The following is a 17,827-nucleotide window of genomic DNA, read 5'->3' on the forward strand; positions in this document are numbered from 1 at the left end:
TTATATAAAGCAGTGGGATGGATTTGGCCTTCAGGTTATAGTTTGACATCTCCCAGTCAATATCATTAGCATCAAGGAAATGCAAATTAAAACCACAGTGAGATACCACACACATAAAAATGGCTGAAATTAAAAGCACTGTCAATAATAAGTGTTAGGCAGGATTTGGAGCAATTGGAACTCTCATTCATTTAGAGTGGGATTGTTAAACAATATGACCACTTGGAAAAACTGTTTGGCAGTTACCAAATAACCCATTAATTTCATTTCTAGGCATATTTACCCAGGAGAAATGGAAACATAAGTCCACACAAGACACGTACAAAAATATTCAAAGCCGCTCCAAACTGGAAATAACCCAAATGACATCAGCGGTTGAATAGATAAACATATTGTGGTGTATCTATACAATGAGATACTACTCAACAATAAAACATAGCTGTTTATATTGATAACAACATGGTTGAGTCTCAAAATCAAGCCATTCATCAAATAGTACATACACATAAATTAGCAAGTCTTTATCAGGCATTATTATCCTCTAGTAACTGGAGAGTCTGGGTTTCAAAGGTATTCTACATTCTTCTTAGAGAGTAGATGGCAAATGGAAAGCATTCCAATGCCTTTATGGTCACAGTAACTTACTAAGGAGCTATCAACATGTCACATCTTGAGTTTATGTACCAACAGGGCAGTTACTGTCTGACAACACATTCAAAAGCTTCCAGAAAGTCATAGTTGGCAGCATAGATTTATTTGATTGAACTGTAATGCTAAGTTATACAAACCAGAATTTTAACATAGGACTTGGCAAAAATTTAATATTTGTTTTAAGCCATAGGGTGTTAAAGTAAGATCACATAACACAGACTTGGTGCTCAAAATGACTCTCTCTGAGCCCAGTACCATGATTCAAGGAAAGGTATTAGAAGGAAAAAGAAAACCAGTTATGGCAAAGGCATTTATACAAGTATCTCCTGTTGTTCCTGATATTTAAATAGGAACTTGCAGTCTGTAATCTATGGCAGGGTTTTTCTTACCAATAACAACAGAAGCAACAACCTGAAAGCCAGTGATAGCTGTGGAATTTCTCGACAGTAGAAAAAAGAAGGCAGCTTCAGTTAAATATTTTAAGGAGAATGAAGATTAAAGACTATTGAGTAATAATTTTAAACATTATTAAAACTACTTTTAATGCTAAAAACCACTTCCACCAGTGTTGTAATGGCCAGATGCTTGAATAATCTCCATCAGGAGAGTCTGCATAAGGTTGTTACGGAGATAAAAGGTCATATACTATTCTGCAGTGGCACAATGACACCAGGTAGAATGAATTAAATTGTTTTGGTGCAGAATTGTAATTAAAAGCACTTGAGGCTTCGTCAGTGTGCTCAATAAATATATGCATTACACCCAAGTGGCAGCTCTTCTAAATGCCAAGAAACGTGATATAAGCAAGAAACAGCTAAAGGGGAGTCCTAAGGACACAAGATTTTTGTCATACAAACATTACTCTATACATTTTTAGAACAGTCTTGACCACAAAGTGCATCCCATGGTATTCAGCAGAGGAGACAGACCCCGAGTGGGAGAGAAGCTGGTAGGAGGAGAACTGTCATTCGTTCCTGACAGATGCCCCAAGTTTCTGAGCAGAAACTTCATAGCAGATTCAGGAATTGATGATACTTAACCCAAACTTGCAAAACAAACACCCTTTTTTTTTCTTTAATTAAAAGAAAAAACAAATACCACAGAGTTATTGCTAGGCAAATCTTTTTTAAGTTTCAAGTCTTACTTTTCAACTATCAATCCCATATATCCCATGGAGTCCTGACTTCCTTGGTCCCTAGATTGGAATCCTTTCTCAGAATCCCACAGATTCTCAATATTCTCATCCCAGCTACAGAATGGAGTTTTGTCAATATCCAAAAGAGAATTTCCGAGATCTTGCAAAAAGCTAATCTGTGTTAAACATGCAAGGACTCTACAACATCTTCCAGAAAGAGGAGATAACTGATACTACAGAACCCTAAATGCCACCATTCAAGCCATCTTTTATTTGTGGCTGTATACAACAGCCATGTTCACAAAAGGCAATGCAAAATTATTGCTACTAAAAAAGATGGGGGACTTGATAAGGATAACCAACTTGCCATACTAATCTCTAGCTAAAGGCCTCAAGCTGCTGCCACCCAGCCCGCCCTTCATATCACATGCCTTTGATTTCTAGCTTCCCTGCCTTCTGATTCAGCTGTCACTGGTAATGAGGGATAATGGTGGTGGGAGGTCTGGTGCCAAGGTGTGCACTGGATAGTAATCAGTCACAAGCACTTTAGACATTGTACTCCCCAATTTACAAATGAACTTATTTCACCAAATATATAAAACTCAGAGGGTGAATCAGGGATCTTCACTACAAAAAAGAATAACAGACAAAAGGAGATCCTGGGTATTCAGCATATGGTGAATTAACAGCACATAATTTAGAGTTGGACAGAAGACATCCCTACTTGCCTTGTGTAAGCACAGATCTGAAAATACAAAATCCCTATAAATCATTAGATAAGGCAAGGTTTTTATAAATCTAAGGGAAAAAAATACATTTAAAAATTGTACGGAAAAAAAGTTGTGGTAAGAATCCCACAAACCACATGAATAGTGCCAGGGAATGGGCGTCTTTAAATAAACTCAGAATTTGACTTTACTCATACATGATCATGTGTTAGCAAGAAGTTCAAACTACAGCGTCTCGTGATTTCTGCTCCAGGGTAAGCAGAACAGCACGTTCCCTTTCCAAGATGCCTTGTCGTGAGTCTGCCAGCTGGAGGACATGTTCCCACGTGCAATACGTGCTCTCAGAATTCAGAAAATGAAAAGTCCCAGCTCACCTGGAAAGCTCCCCTCAAAAAGCCACACCAAAGTAACTTTCGTAGACCTATTACCCCTAGGAGTCACCTAGTTAACTTTTCATTAGGACATTACGGTCACCAAATACTCGGAGGATGTTTGCTATTGAATTTAGAAGAAAATGACGTTTGCTACAAAGCTGAGGGGGGATCTCTTCTTCCAAATGGGCCACTTAATATCTGTGCACACAACTGTTTATATATATGAATTCTATTTCAGCTAAAACAACCACAGACTCCACCTTGGTCAGAATTCCCAGTGCCCTGATTCCTCAGGCCAATGCTTCACTGTCTGGTGACTTTGGATGACTGGAATGAGACAGAAGGAGCTTGCTAATGTTGACATTTCAGCACCGCTTAGCAGAGCTAATCATTTTACCAAAGGAGGAATAACTACATTACCTACTTTGTAACTCAACCAACAGCAAAGTAGGAAAATAATTTTTCATAGGCTTTCTTCTAAGTCAACAGCCTCTCATTCTTAAGGAGAAATCTCATCTGAAGGAACTGGCAGCATACACAGTTGTTATTTGCACACACTCAGGTGATATAATTCTCCTAATATTACTCCTGAAAATATAGAGCATGTTATTGTGGTTGTTGTGCTTGTTTTTTTTCTGGGTGGAGTGTGGGAGGGTTAACTACATGTAATCAATATACTTGCTATAAAAAAGAGATATAGTGACATGGTTAACTTCAAACAACAAAGCCTAAATAAAATTTATATTTGCTTTGGGGAAATATGCAGTTTTACTCCTTTGCTTTTCATTTTATCTATTTATTCAGTACTAGGTACTATGTATTCGTGCTATAAATTCAAACATGACGTCTCATCACAAATACCATGTAATCTAGTAAGCAAGGCACATGAATTTGTCAATGATTTCAGCGTCGCCCTATTAGAGTACAATGAGAACAATGAGGCTAGAATAGAGGGGCTCCATATCTGATGAGAGGAATGGCATGAAAGGAGGTACCAAGATGTGCCCCTTACGTTTTGTTAAACTAATTATGAAAATAGTTTTATTCCATGAGGATGTGCCAAATGCAAGTGGAGAAGCAAGGGGGAAAATATTGAGGTGTCAAAATATATTTTGTAATACTTTTTCTGTACCCCTCTAGAGAACTGGTTGACTTGTAGTAATTTTTTTTAATAAGTGAAAAAGAAAAGGAAGACATTCAACAGAGAAGCAATTTAAGGATTTGAGGAAAACTATTTCCCTTCTTTTTATTCTTTTTTTTTTATTTTTATGAAAACCCCTGGAGAAGATGTGCTTATATTCTCTCACTATTTAATGTCAAGAATGATGGTAATGGATTCTCCTGATGGAAGGTGGGATGGGCTCCAGGCCAGGCTTTCAAAGTCTAGTCCTTAATGAGAATATCAGCATCACCCGGAACTTGTTAGAAGTGAAACTTCTCAGACCCCATTCCAGACCTACTGAATCTGAAACTCTGGGGTGGGGCCCAGCAATCTGTGTTTTAACAAGCTGTTCAGGTAATTCAGATGTATCCTTAAGTTAAGAACCATTACTCTTTACAAATTCAGTGTATCAAAAATAAAATTAATGGCCCAATGACTTTTGAAAGACATTTACAGATATGCAGTACAGTATGGAGAAAAAAGGGTCTCACTTACAACTCTGTTAAATTTCCTATCATGAGAATTTTACATATGTTTTGCTCTTTAACAAACTGTGAATTAAGGTTTTCTAGAATTATAATTTCTGCAGCATGTAAGGTAAAATGTAAAAAAAAAAAAATATGTTTGGAAAATCACTCTTGACTTCTGAACATCAGTTATGTGTCTCTAAATCTAAACAATCTTTGAAAGACAAGTTATTTTTATATTTTATTATAAAAACTTTCAAACAAACTGAAAAGTTGGAAAATTGAAAAAGTTGAAACAACTGTACAGTACACAGAGAGCCACCATCAAAAGTCTATGATTAATACCTTACTCTGCTTATTTTATTACATATTTATTCATCTCCTATCCCTCTATCCCTCTATTCATCCATCAATTCATCTTATTTTAAATGAATTTCAAAGTTAATTTCACATCAGTAGTCTTCACTCTTAAACACTTCAGCATGCATATCATTAGAGTTTCATATGTATCCATATCTCCCTTTTGTGATAAAATTTACATATAAGGAAATACATAAATCTTAACTTTACATTTGCTGATTTTTTCCCCAAATGCCATATATCAGTATAACCCAAACTCATATCAAGATTTAGAATATTACCATCAACCCAGCAAGTTTTCTCATGTCCCTACCCCATCAATTCCTACCCCATCCTCCCAGAGGCAAATACTGTTTTGATTTTTACTACCACAGATCAGTTTGCTTGTTTTGGAACATCAATTAAATAGAATCATAAAATATGTACTCTTTCATGTAAGCTTCTTTCACTTTCAGTCTCTTCAAAAAGTATCAACCTTTCTTGATTATACTAAAATTTTAAATGCCGTTTGTAGTGTAATATAAAATTTCCACGCTCCTGAGAACAAGGAAAAATTGTATCTATTTTTTTCTCTCCAGATGTTTGCTTATGTAATGCTATTTACCAAGAAAATTAAAGTATAAATTCTTCTATTTACAATAGACACTAATGATGACACTTATAAATGCTTTTCATAAACATAGACAGCATCTTATCACGGCTTCATCTTCACTGGAAGGCTAAGTACTGGTCACTGATGACTTTTTCCTTCTCACTCCCAGCTGATGGATCACCAGGCATGAGTGAACTTCTTTGGGCAAGAAAGAATAACACTGATCTTCTCATGTCAGGTAGGGATTTCCATTAAGATGAAAGTGAATAAATTTTAAACATGTTTAATAAGAAAACAAATTGCCTGCCCTAACAATTCCCAGATTGACTGGCTATCAAAAACACAGAAAAGCTATCATTCCAGTTAATATCATTCTATTTGGGCAATTTCCCCAAATGGGATGGTGATCTATACTCCTTTTTCTTTCCTTCTCTCAATAACTCCAATTTGGATAAACAATAAATACTTATGACCATATAGATGTCCAATTTAATCAAAATGCTCCTTTACAGGACAAAGCAGAAAATGCACAACTTCCACCAACCCTTTAAGAATTCTGACATGTACAAGATTAACTTGTTCCATTGTGAAACATTGTTCTAGGGATCAAACTGGAAATATTCTTAATAACAAAATGAAAACTTTGCTCTCTTCTAAAATGTTGGCATTCGTCAAACAAGCATAAAATTTTCTTTTGAAAACTTGGCTCTTTATTTTTCCAATTTCACAAACGAAAACATTGGAGATAGAACCATCACTGTCTAGACATCGGAAATCATCATGAATCGCTTGTAATTTGTCCAGATCATAAATACCCAGTGCTGATTGGACACTTCTTACTTTGAGAACTTACAGTCTCAGAAGCCTTCCACAGACTAGGGAACAATGACTAAACCATGGTGAGCATGTGATTAAGTGGCCTCATGTACTGAGGAAGAGTAGTCCATGAGACTTGAGGAGGCTCCAGAACGGATCACTTGCATTAACATTTTAGCAGAGCATCCGTTCTTAATGGTATGATGTGGAAGAAACAGGAGAGGCTCTGGCATCAACTTTGTCTCTAACTCTCTTTGACTTTAGGTCATCTGTCCTCTTGAAGGTTCATTTTTCTCCGTCAATTGGACAACCTCAGTCCACTCCCAGTCTAATACTCTAGAATTTCTCTAGCACCTCAACCAGACAAAATACTACATTCCTATCAAAATGCAGGAAAATCCAAGAAAAACAAGAAAATGAATTTGTTTATGAAAAGTCTATCCTAATCATTTCTAGAAAATTGTTTTATTTTTTCATGGGATTCCCAAACTGTACCTCAAATATGAAAAAGAGGACAAGTATTTTCATAGTCATATGGAGAGAATGTATGTGGCTTTTGCACACTAGTTTTTAGCAGCTTTAGTGAAATATAATTTACACACCATAAAATTGACCCACTGTTAGTGTACAATTCAATGATTTTTAGTGATTTGTAGAATTGTGCAGCCATCACCACAATCCAGTTTGAGAATATGTTCATTGCCCTAAAATGTTCCCTTATGCCCAATTTCAATTACTCCTTGGTCCCAACCTCAGCTCCAGGCAACTGCCCCTCTACTTTCCACTTTTCTGGTAACATAATATAAATGGAGGGTTGCTGAGGCAGCCCTGAGGGAGTCACCAACTGGCTGACTAAGAGACTGACGGGTTGCACAGAGTGGACCCAGAACCAACACTGAGTTACCACTAAGTGACTATTAAAAAAAGGGAGTCCATGTCCAGGGAGTTTCTTGCTCTTTGAGAGAGAGGTGAAGACATTGCCATGTATATTGCCACGTGACAGAAAAATCAAGGACCAAGGATCTCTAGCAACCAGCCCCAGAATACCACAGGCTTCAGGAAAAAGCATTGCCTTGCCAACACCTTGATTTTGAACTTCTTCCATCCTCAAACCCGTTTCAATGCATGTGACTTAGACTTACTGAAGGACTATTTAACCCTACAGAACAGCTGCATGGCAAAGGGTTGTGGCCCCATCCAGCACGACAGCAGAATGAGATGTTTCAGGGCTCCATCCCCCCACAGCAGCTTTGAATAACCAGCAAGAACTGGCAGAAATATCATTCTCAAAGCTCCAGAAAACAGTTAAAAGATTGTGGTAACAGGGTCAGTGCCAAATCAAGAAAAAAGCTAATTAAAAGCAATAGGATCTTCTGGCATCCTGTCTGACCCCTCTCCCACCCCTCAGTGGCTTGGTGTGGAACAGGCCCATGATCCCAGCATGTAGATTCCTGGTCCTGGTTCCACTGGCAGCAGAGTAATCCTTAAGCACATACTCCGGCACATTTGTCTGGTTTGATCTGTCTAGTGGCAGCCTGAGGGACTCATTATCCCAGAACTTGCCCTGCATGTAGCTCTCTGAGCTCTCCCACAGAACACTGGGGGAGCAGTTAAGTGGCTGCCTGGGGCAAGAGACTGCTGGCTGTAGGATACACAGTGCAGGGGCCAGGACTGTGAGAAAACTGTTTCCTAGGGAAGAGGGGAATTTATATCTGTGTAAACAAGGGAATTCCTAGGATCATTCACACATGCCCAAGATAGGATGCATGCCAAGAGGAGTGTGCAGAAAGGATCAAGAAGGCCCCCATGCTTTGGCCTGGAGCTATTCTGTAAACTCATTATATGGATAAGCCCTGAAGGAGAGCACCTGTACAGATCAATCTGCAAAGACTGGGAAAGATATTCTCTTTTCCCCTTCTTCTTTGTTTTTTTGTTAGCTCCTGGCATTTAGAGAAAGTCTGTCATAACATCAGTTAGATACAAGCTTAAAAGAACAAATGCCTCAGAGTCTAAATTCCAGTGATAACACATTAAATAACAAAGTGTCCAGGTTTCAATGAAAGATTGCAAAACATGCAAAGAAACAGGAAGTGATGGCCCAGGCATAGGAGAAAATGAAAATGCTGGAAACCATTAATGAGGAGGACCAGACCTGAGACAAACCAGATGAAGACTTTTTAAAATGATTCTAGATATGTTTAAAGAGCTAAAGGAAAACATGGGCAAAGAACTAAAGGAAATCAGGAAAACAACAGATAAACACAGAAAGAGGTGGAAATTATGAAAAGGAACCAAACAGAGCTGAAGATCATTGTGCTGGGTTGGATGTATTATGCCCCCAAAACTCCATGTTCTTCAATGCAATATTGTGAGGGCAGATGTATTAGTGTTGATTAGGTTGGAATCTTTGGATTAGGTTGTTTCCATGGAGATGTGACCCACCCAACTGTGGGTGACACCTTTGATGAGATTATCTCCATGGAGGTGTGGCCCTGCCCATTCAGCATGGTAATTGATTAGTTTACCAAGCCATATAAAAGCTCAGACAGAGGAAGTCCAGAGCAGCTGCAGTTAGAGAGACATTTTGAAGACAGTCATTGGAAGCTGATGCTGACATTTTGGAGAACGCCATTTTGGAATGCAGCCTAGGAGCAAGCAAATGCCAGCCACGTGCCTTCCCAGCTAACAGAGGTTTTCCAGATGCCAATGGCTTTTCTCCAAGAAGGTACCCTACTGTTGATATCTTACCTTGGACACTTTATGGCCTTAAGACTGTAACTTTGTAACCAAATAAAACCCCTTTATAAAAGCCAGTCCATTTCTGGTGTTTTGCAAAATGGCAGCATTAGCAAACAAGAACAACCATAATAACAGAAATATAAAATTTCCTAGAGGGGTTCAAAAGCAGATTGGAGATGGCAGAAGAAAGAATCAGTAAAATTGAAATCATTCAGTCTGAGGAACAGAAGAAAGAAAGAATAAAGAAAAGTGAGTGGAGCCTAAGGAAGCTATGGCATACCATTAAGTGTACCAATACACTTGTGGGAGTCCCAGAAGGAGAAGAAAGAGGAAAGGGAGCAGAGTAACTATTCAAAGAAATACTCAACAAACTCTAAGCAGGATAAACCCCTATAGTCCTATGCTTCAGCATATTAAATCAAACTGTCAAATGCTAAAGATAAGAAAGAATTTTGAAAGCCACAAGAGAGAAGCAACATGTCACATACAAGGGAGCCATACTAAGATTAAGTGCCAATTTCTTGTCAGAAACCATGGAGGCAAAAAGGCAGTGGGATGACATATTTAAAGTGCTGAATGCAAAACATTGCCAACAAAGAATTCTATGTCTGGCAAAACTGTCTTTCAAAAATGAGGGTGAGATTAAGACATTCCCATATATACAAAAGCTGTGGGAGTCTGTCACCACTAGACTGACCCTATAAGAGGTGCTAAAGAAAGTTCTGCAGGTAAACAGTAAAGGACATTAGACAATGGAAGAAATTAAGGTCTATGGTAAGGATAATGACGGAGGTAAATATAAATGCCAGTACCATTGTATTTTGGTTCATAACTCCATTTTTACTTCCCATGGAATCTAAAAGGCAAATGCATAAAACATAATGAAAAATCAGTGGTTTTGCACTCATAATGTACAAACATTGATTGGGGACAAGAATTACTAAAGATGGGGGATAGAGGAGTATGGGAATATAGTGTGTGTATTAAGTTGGTGCCAAAGCAAATGAGATTGTTAAAGGTTTAGGATATTAAGTTTAACCCCATGGTAGCTAGAAAGAAATTATTAGAGACTAGGCAAGCCCATAGAGACAGAAATTAGAGTACAAGTTTCCAGGGGCTGGGGGCAGGAAGAATAGAGAGTTAATACAAAACAGGTGTACAGTGTCTGTTGGGGAGATGAGAAAGTTTTAGTAATGGAAAATAGGGAGGGTACTGCAATATTGTGAATATGATTAATCCCCCTGAATGGTATGCCTGGGAGTGATTGACATGGGAATTTATGTTGTATATATGTTCCCATAATTGAAAAGAAAAAGAAAAAGCAACTAAAGAGTCAATGACAATTAAAGACAATACATGATCCCTAGATGGAATCTAAAAAGGGAGGAGCAGAAGACTCAAAAAAAAAAAACATTATTGGGACATGAAAAAATGGAATATGGACTGCAAGCTTTATATCAAGTGTTAAATTTCTTGAACTTGATAACTGTACTTGAAGTGGATACATAAATGAATATTCTTATTCTTAGGAAATGTACATGGCAGTATTAATCATTCAAAGAGCATGATGTTCAGAAAATGGATTGATAAATAGATAGATGGATTGATAAATTGATGGATAGATAGAATGATACGGTAAATGTGGTAAAATGTTAAAATTGGTGGATATGGTTATCTGGGGGGATAGAGGTATGTTGAAATTCTCTGTATGTGGTTTGTGTTTTGTTTGTAACTATTCTGTAAGTTTGAAAGTATTTCAATTTAAAATAAAAAATACATATAAAATGGAAACATACATTATGTTTTCTTTTGAGTCTGGTTTAATTTCACTTAGCATAGTATTTTTGAAGTTCATCCATCTATGTTGTATCAGAAATTCATTCCATTTTATTGCTGAATAGCACTTCCTGGTATGGATATACCACATTTTGTTTATCCATTCTCCAGCCAATGAATGTTTGGATTGTCTCCAATTTTTGGGTTATTAGGAATAATGCTGCCATGAACATTAGCATACAGGTCTTTTTGTGGACATACGTTTTATTTCTCTTGGGTAGATACTTGGGTGTAGAATTGCTGGACTGCATGGTAAGTTTATGTTTAATTTTTTAAGAAACTGCCAAGCTGTTTTCCAATTTCATATTACTTTTAAGATTGTGAATATATCTCTTGCTTGAAGGCAACTCCAAATTGTGATCACCCAGGAAATGAGCTACATTGTTTTATTGCTGTCATTAAATATAAGTTACAGAAGTAAATTAATTTTAAAGCCTCAGATTTCTGTTTCATCACTAACAAAGTCAAGTCTTATTTATCTTATTATAATAATTATTTAAAAATAGAGTAACTCCAATTTATCCAGAATATACGAAATAAGCTTTTTGCACAGTACTACAATGATCATTGACATTCTTAGCAATGACTGTGGTGTGGGATAAATTCCTGAGTTGCCTTCTTAATCTCTGGTCATTTCAGCTTTAAGATTATTTTAGCCTATACTAATTATGTGAATATTTGTTCACCATAAAATTAACCAGTTCTGGAGCCTGCCATGTTCTTCTCCGTGGCACTCCAGCCCCGTTCGGCTGGCCTCACCACCCAGTGGGGAAGACATACAAGGAATTTGCATAAGACAGCTGTGCGAAATGGAGCTTGAGGAGCTTTATTTGTGCCCAGAAATACTACTGAGAATAACCCAGATATTCCATTTGATTTCACACCAGAAAACTTATAAGAGAAGAGAGGCAATTAAAAACAATCCAGAAAGGCATAAAGCAGCAGCTGTGCTTCCACTCCTGGATTTAGCCCAAAGACAGAATGGATGGTTGCCCATCTCGGCTATGAACAAGGCTGCTGAAGTTTCACAAGTGCCCCCAGTGAGAGGATATGAAGAAGCAACTTTTTATGCAAACTGGTTGGAAACTATCACATTCAGGGCTACTATACGTTGCATGCTTCTGTCTGGTTCCTTCTCGTGTTTCTGACAGCATACTGGAGGCCATTCCGATAAAGCTTAGAATAGAAGTTGAGTAGACTATATCTGACAAACTTTTCACTCTTATAGAAGTGGAATGTTTAGGGGCCTGTGTAAATGCACCAATTGTCAAATAAATGACTATTACTGTGAAGATCAGACTCCAAAGAATATTGAAGAAATTATTGATAGGCTCAAAATGGGCAAAATTCCATAACTTGGGTCAAGGAGTGGATACTTCTCTTGTGAGCCAGTGGGAGGTCAACTGAACCACCTAAAGAAACTGGCTTTGGTGTGCAAGCAGGCCTTTAATTTATATCCAACTGTTTGTGTATGTATATATATAAATTTATATATATACACATCTATATATCTACATACATATAGACATACATATATATACACATTTGTTTTACAAATATATAAAAGAACAAGAGAAATATTAGATAAATCTCCCATCTAAAAAAATTAACCAGTTCTAGAGAAATTTAACTTAATTATTATTTATACTTAAAATTAAAGTGAGATTTGATATGAACTTTGGTCTTGTGAACCAAATGCCTTAGTTAGTTTTTCTGACTATGGAAATAAACTGCCATCTACAGTAAAAAACTTGAAACTTATTGCTATTTTAATAATATTTATCTTTGTTTATATTACATAAAAAATATATTAAATATTATATTATATATATTATATATTATATATTGTATTAAATATATTAAGTATTATATTAATTATATATATATTTAAAATATTATATTAAAATTAAAACTTTTTAATATTGTCAAATGTATTTTCGTGTATGTTTATATCTTATTATTAACTTTTCTGATGGTTTACAGTTAATGTAGCATTTGAACTTTTCTAGGTAAGGAAAAGAAAGCCAAAAGGACTTCGCATCATTGCCAACTGGTCTGGCATTATTAAACATTCCCCATCCTACATGGTGGATATGGCCCAAGCTTAAGAATGGGTAGTTAAATTAAAATTTTATAACATTTATGAAATGTTAGCAAAATCTAACTGAATGAACACATTTGAAAAAAAAAGTCTTCTTGACTTTTAATTGCAGAAAGAGAGAGAGAGTCTCCCTCATAACTCATTTTTATGTGACAGCATTGTTTTATTCTTCTTTTTCTTGAATTTAGACTGTAGGAACTGCAATGGGTGGCCTCTACAACCCTCCAAACTCTAAACTTGGAAATGAAGAAACAAGATTGTCCTTTGAGTATTCCATGTGCTCTTCATGGGAGACTGTTTCCTACATGCTGAAAATATAATACTTTTCACACCATCCCCACTGCGGGATGAATCAATTCAGAGAAGTAGAGAAAGAATTGGTAGGAGACACAATAAGGGACTAAAACAAGGCTAGGTTAATGTAGTAAAAATTATTAGATAGCAGAAGTACAAAGCTGAGACAAAAGACAAAGATGGAAGATGAGGCAGTCTATTTGGCAGCAGGAAATAGACACAAGGGAATACTAGAAAAAAAAAAAAAAATCTAGTATCTCTGCTGCCGAGGTGCCCAGGCCTCCATAGATCTGAAACTGCTTCCAGTTCTGGGAAGCTGGGGCCTCTTGGATTTCTTGAGATTTTGGTCTTCTTAATTAATCTGTATTGAAGAACTCTTACAATGCATTACCTAAACTTGAGGTAGCCTAAATCAGTCACTTACCCATGATCAGGACACCTTCCATTTAGAGTTTAGCTTTCTGTGTAAGTCTGCCTACAGGGAGAGAATACTCAAAATCATGTGTTTCACTAAGATGTGTTAGACGATTTTCTAAAAGGAGGTCTAACTAGTCTGGGAGATGAGGGAAGGCAGACCAGAGGAAGTGACATTTCAACCGAGTCTAAAAGATGGTGTTCTAGTTTGCTAATGCTGCAGAATGCAAAACACCAGAGATGGATTGGCTTTTATAAAACGGGGATTTATTTCACAACACAGTTACAGTCTTAAGGCCACAAAGCGTCCAAGGTAACACATCAACAATCGGGTACCCTCACCGGAGGATGGCCAATGGCCTCCGGAAAACCTCTGTTAGCTAGGAAGGCAGCTGGCATCTGCTCCAAAGCTCCGGCCTCAAAACGGCTTTCTCCCAGGACGCTCCTCTCTAGCAAGCTTGCTCCTCTTCAAAACATCACTCCCAGCTGCACTCTCTTTCCTCTTTGAGTCAGCTCATTTATATAGCTCCACCGATAAGGGCCCACCCTGAATGGGCGGGGCCACGCCTCCATGAGAACATCTCATCAGAATCATCTCCCACAGCTGGGTGGGGCACATTCCAAGCAAATCCAACCAGCACCAAAACGTCTGCCCCACACAAGACCACAAAGACAATGGCATTTGGGGGACACAACACACTCAAACCGGCACAGATGGGTACCTAGTGTAAGTGAGATTCCGGGGAAGGGAGGGCAGGATCAGCCTTCTCAGGCAGTGGGGATAGCTTGAGCAGAGGTGCAGAGGGAAGAAGTAGTTGGTGCATTTAAAAACCCTAGGAAAGAAGCATGGCTGGATTGTGATGGGTGACGGGAGGCTGAAGAGGACAGAAGGGGTCAGTCAGATCATGCAGGGCCCTGCAGGCCACGTTAAAAGAACCATTACTGCGTTAGAAGCAAACTTAAACTATTTTCCCCCAGTAAATCCCTCTCTCACACATACACCAAAATTCTGAGAAATGAATGATAAAAATTTAAATCTTAGGCAGTTATAAATATATCTGTGTGACAGAAATGTTGCCTCATATGCCTGTAGCAACAAGCAACTCAACTAAACTGCTCTGAGCAAGATTTGATATTAGTAGGAAAAAACATACTTTCCTTTAAATGAAAAATGCCAAAGATAGTTTACAAATACAGTACAGTTTTAAATGGAATTCAAGATGTGTTATTAAAATCGGTTGTCATTAATTCTGCTTTTTGGCCAAAAGCTAAATGAAATAAAGCAACTGGCTTTAATGGACCCTATGAATCAGCAGGGATGGCCTGAGAGTTATGCTGCTTACCAGTTACTGTAATTCTCTCTTCTCCAAGTCATTCATCCTTCATTTCACTGTCCATCTCATGCTGATGGCACATTCCCTATGCCCTGTACCTAGCACATTTTCATCTCTCTTTCCACCCCCACCTCAATATTAATCCTGAAATTCACTTTTTGAACCTAAAAACATATACAAATAATATGTATTTATTTTAGCAAAAAAATGTAAAAGTAAAAGTAGCAAAAGAGAAAATTAAAAAATATATATCACCCATCATCTGTCATGCAGAGAGACCTGTAAAGAATTTTTGGTATGTCCTTTCAGATGGTTTTACCTGGATATGATACACATACTATATATATAATTTACAAAAATAGGATTATATTCTAACTGTGTTTTATAACCTGCAGTTTCCATAACCTAAACATAAGTCCATATTCATAGTTTTAATGACTGTACTTTTACATTTAATTATCAGTTATAAGGATCTTTCTCTAAGAGTAGATAAACTGATGCCATAGTATCTCGGTGAGTTAGCAGATATTAACAATCATCTTAATAGTTTCACAATTGAATTTTTTTCTGATATTTGGCATTCATTTAAGAACTGATCTTATAGGGTCTGTGTATTTAGTTTGTGCCCAGTTTTTCCTTGCATTTTAGATCTCTCATATCAAATCCATATGACCACTGGATAAACTCATCATATTGTTTGTGAGATAATTGCTAACATTTTTGACTATGAGAGTGCTGGTATTTCCACTTCCCTGAGATTTTTCATCTGGTCATATAAAGAGGGTGCTTTAGTGGGGGGGACTGCATGGTGGAAAAACCTGTGTTCACGTCCCAAGTTAAACCCTCAATTGCCCTTATTATATGAATATGTTCCACTTAATGTCTGAACATTCTTTCTCCCATATAAAAAAGGGCTAATTACCTCCCCCCTACGTGGGACCCAACTCCCAGGGGTGTAAATCTCCCTGGCAAGGCAGAATATGACTCCCAGGGATGAATGTGGACCTGGCATCGTGGGACTGAGAGTATCTTCTTTACCAAAAGGGGGATGCAAAATGAGATGAAATAGTTTCAGTGGCTGAGAGATTTCAAATGGAGTTGAGAGGTCACTCTGGTGGACATTCTTATGCACTATATAGATAACACCTCTTAGGTTTTAATGTATTGGAATAGCGAGAAGTAAATACCTGAAACTACCAAAAAACTTCAACCCAGCAGTCTGGACTCCTGAAGACAATTATATAATAATGTAGATTACAAGGGGTGACAGTGTGATTGTGAAGACCTTGTGGATCACACCCCCTTTATCTAGTGTATGGATGAGTAGAAAAATGGGGATAAAAACTAAAGGACAAATGGGGTGAGATGGGGGGATGATTTGGGTGTTCTTTTTTCACTTTTATTTTTTATTCTTGTTCTGGTTCTTTCTGATGTAAGGAAAATGTTCAGAGATAGATTGTGGTGATGAACGTATAACTATGTTATCATACTGTGGACAGTGGATTGTATACCATGGATGATTGTATGGTGTGTGAATGTATTTCAATAAAACTGAATTTAATTAAAAAAATAATAATAAATAAACAAACAAACAAATAAATAAATAAATAAAAGGGCTAATAATAGCTACCATCTCAGAGTTGTTGGTAGGATTAAATGGAACAGTTTGTAAAGAATATTTGTAACTTAACGATAGCTGTTATCAATGTAACCTTATTCATAGGTTCTTTTCTATTTGGGCATAGTTCATATTTTTAAGGTTCCTTGCATTTCAAACAAAAGTTCATTCTATACAGATGTAGTTTATATGTACGTCAACACTACTCAAGGACACTGTTCCTAGCACGGTGCCTGCCACAAATAGGACATTCATTTTTTTGTTTTGTTTTGTTTTTTGGGGGGTGGTAATTTTGGTAATTTTTGGAGGTTTTTTTTTTTAACCATTTTATTCCTACACAATGCAATCCATCCAAAGTGTACATATGGTGGCTCTTGGTATAATCACATAGTTATGTGTATATCTCAGTATATCACATGGTTATTCACTACCACAATCAATCTGAGAACATTCTCGTTTCTCCAAAAAAAAAAAAAAAAACCCAAAAAACAAAAAAACAAAAAACCATACCCTGTTATTGACTCTTAGCTTTGTCATTATTTATTTGAATGATCAAAAACACTGTGTTTGATAAGAATTAATACTAAGACAAACACATGAGTTTTTCTCCTTAAAGAACTTGTATTGCAGGATACAGAATTCTAAGAATTATTACTCAATACACCCAATAAGTTCTACATGGAGGAGTGAGCCACATGCTGAGGTAATTCATAGGAACACTGTTTCATTACAAATGGGTGGGTCAGGAATGGTATCTTGGAAGAAAGAGGTGGCATATGAGCTGGATCTTAAATGCCAGGAAACACTTGCCCAGAGACCAAGAGGAAAGGAATTTCAGCCTGAGGATAAGTAAGGATGAGTGCTAGGGTGTTAATATCTGCGATGTCATTCTATGAGACATTATGTAAGTCATGAGCTATCAAAATTTATTGTTGGTCAAAACTCTTTCCATCCACTCTCTAATTTAAAATGACTATAGGATCATAAATAGCTTACACCATGTTATTTCCTTCCCACAAGGAACCTCTTTCTTCCAAGTCAGGAGTTATTTTTAGGGGCTCTAAATGTCAAAAAGTACCTGTGCTTTATTGCAGAGGCATGCACACTCTTTTAGGCATCTCATACTAGGCATTAGTAGTCACATGATGTCCAGCTTCATGGACCTGGGGCAGTGTGGCCAAGGGCCATTGTCTAAGCCCAACATAC

At 37.2% G+C, this 17,827-nt stretch overlaps 1 protein-coding gene and 1 pseudogene across 28 annotated transcripts in view; one reads left to right on the top strand and one right to left on the bottom strand.

Moving 5' to 3' along the window:
* Positions 1–17,827, bottom strand: part of LOC119532323 (ABI family member 3 binding protein) — a 277,976-nt gene that overhangs the window by 193,736 nt on the left and 66,413 nt on the right. The window lies entirely within an intron of this gene.
* Positions 11,576–12,310, top strand: LOC119532428 (annotated as a pseudogene).

This window comes from Choloepus didactylus, chromosome 1, assembly GCF_015220235.1.
Source record: "Choloepus didactylus isolate mChoDid1 chromosome 1, mChoDid1.pri, whole genome shotgun sequence".
In the NCBI taxonomy this organism is placed as follows: Eukaryota; Metazoa; Chordata; class Mammalia; order Pilosa; family Megalonychidae; genus Choloepus; species Choloepus didactylus.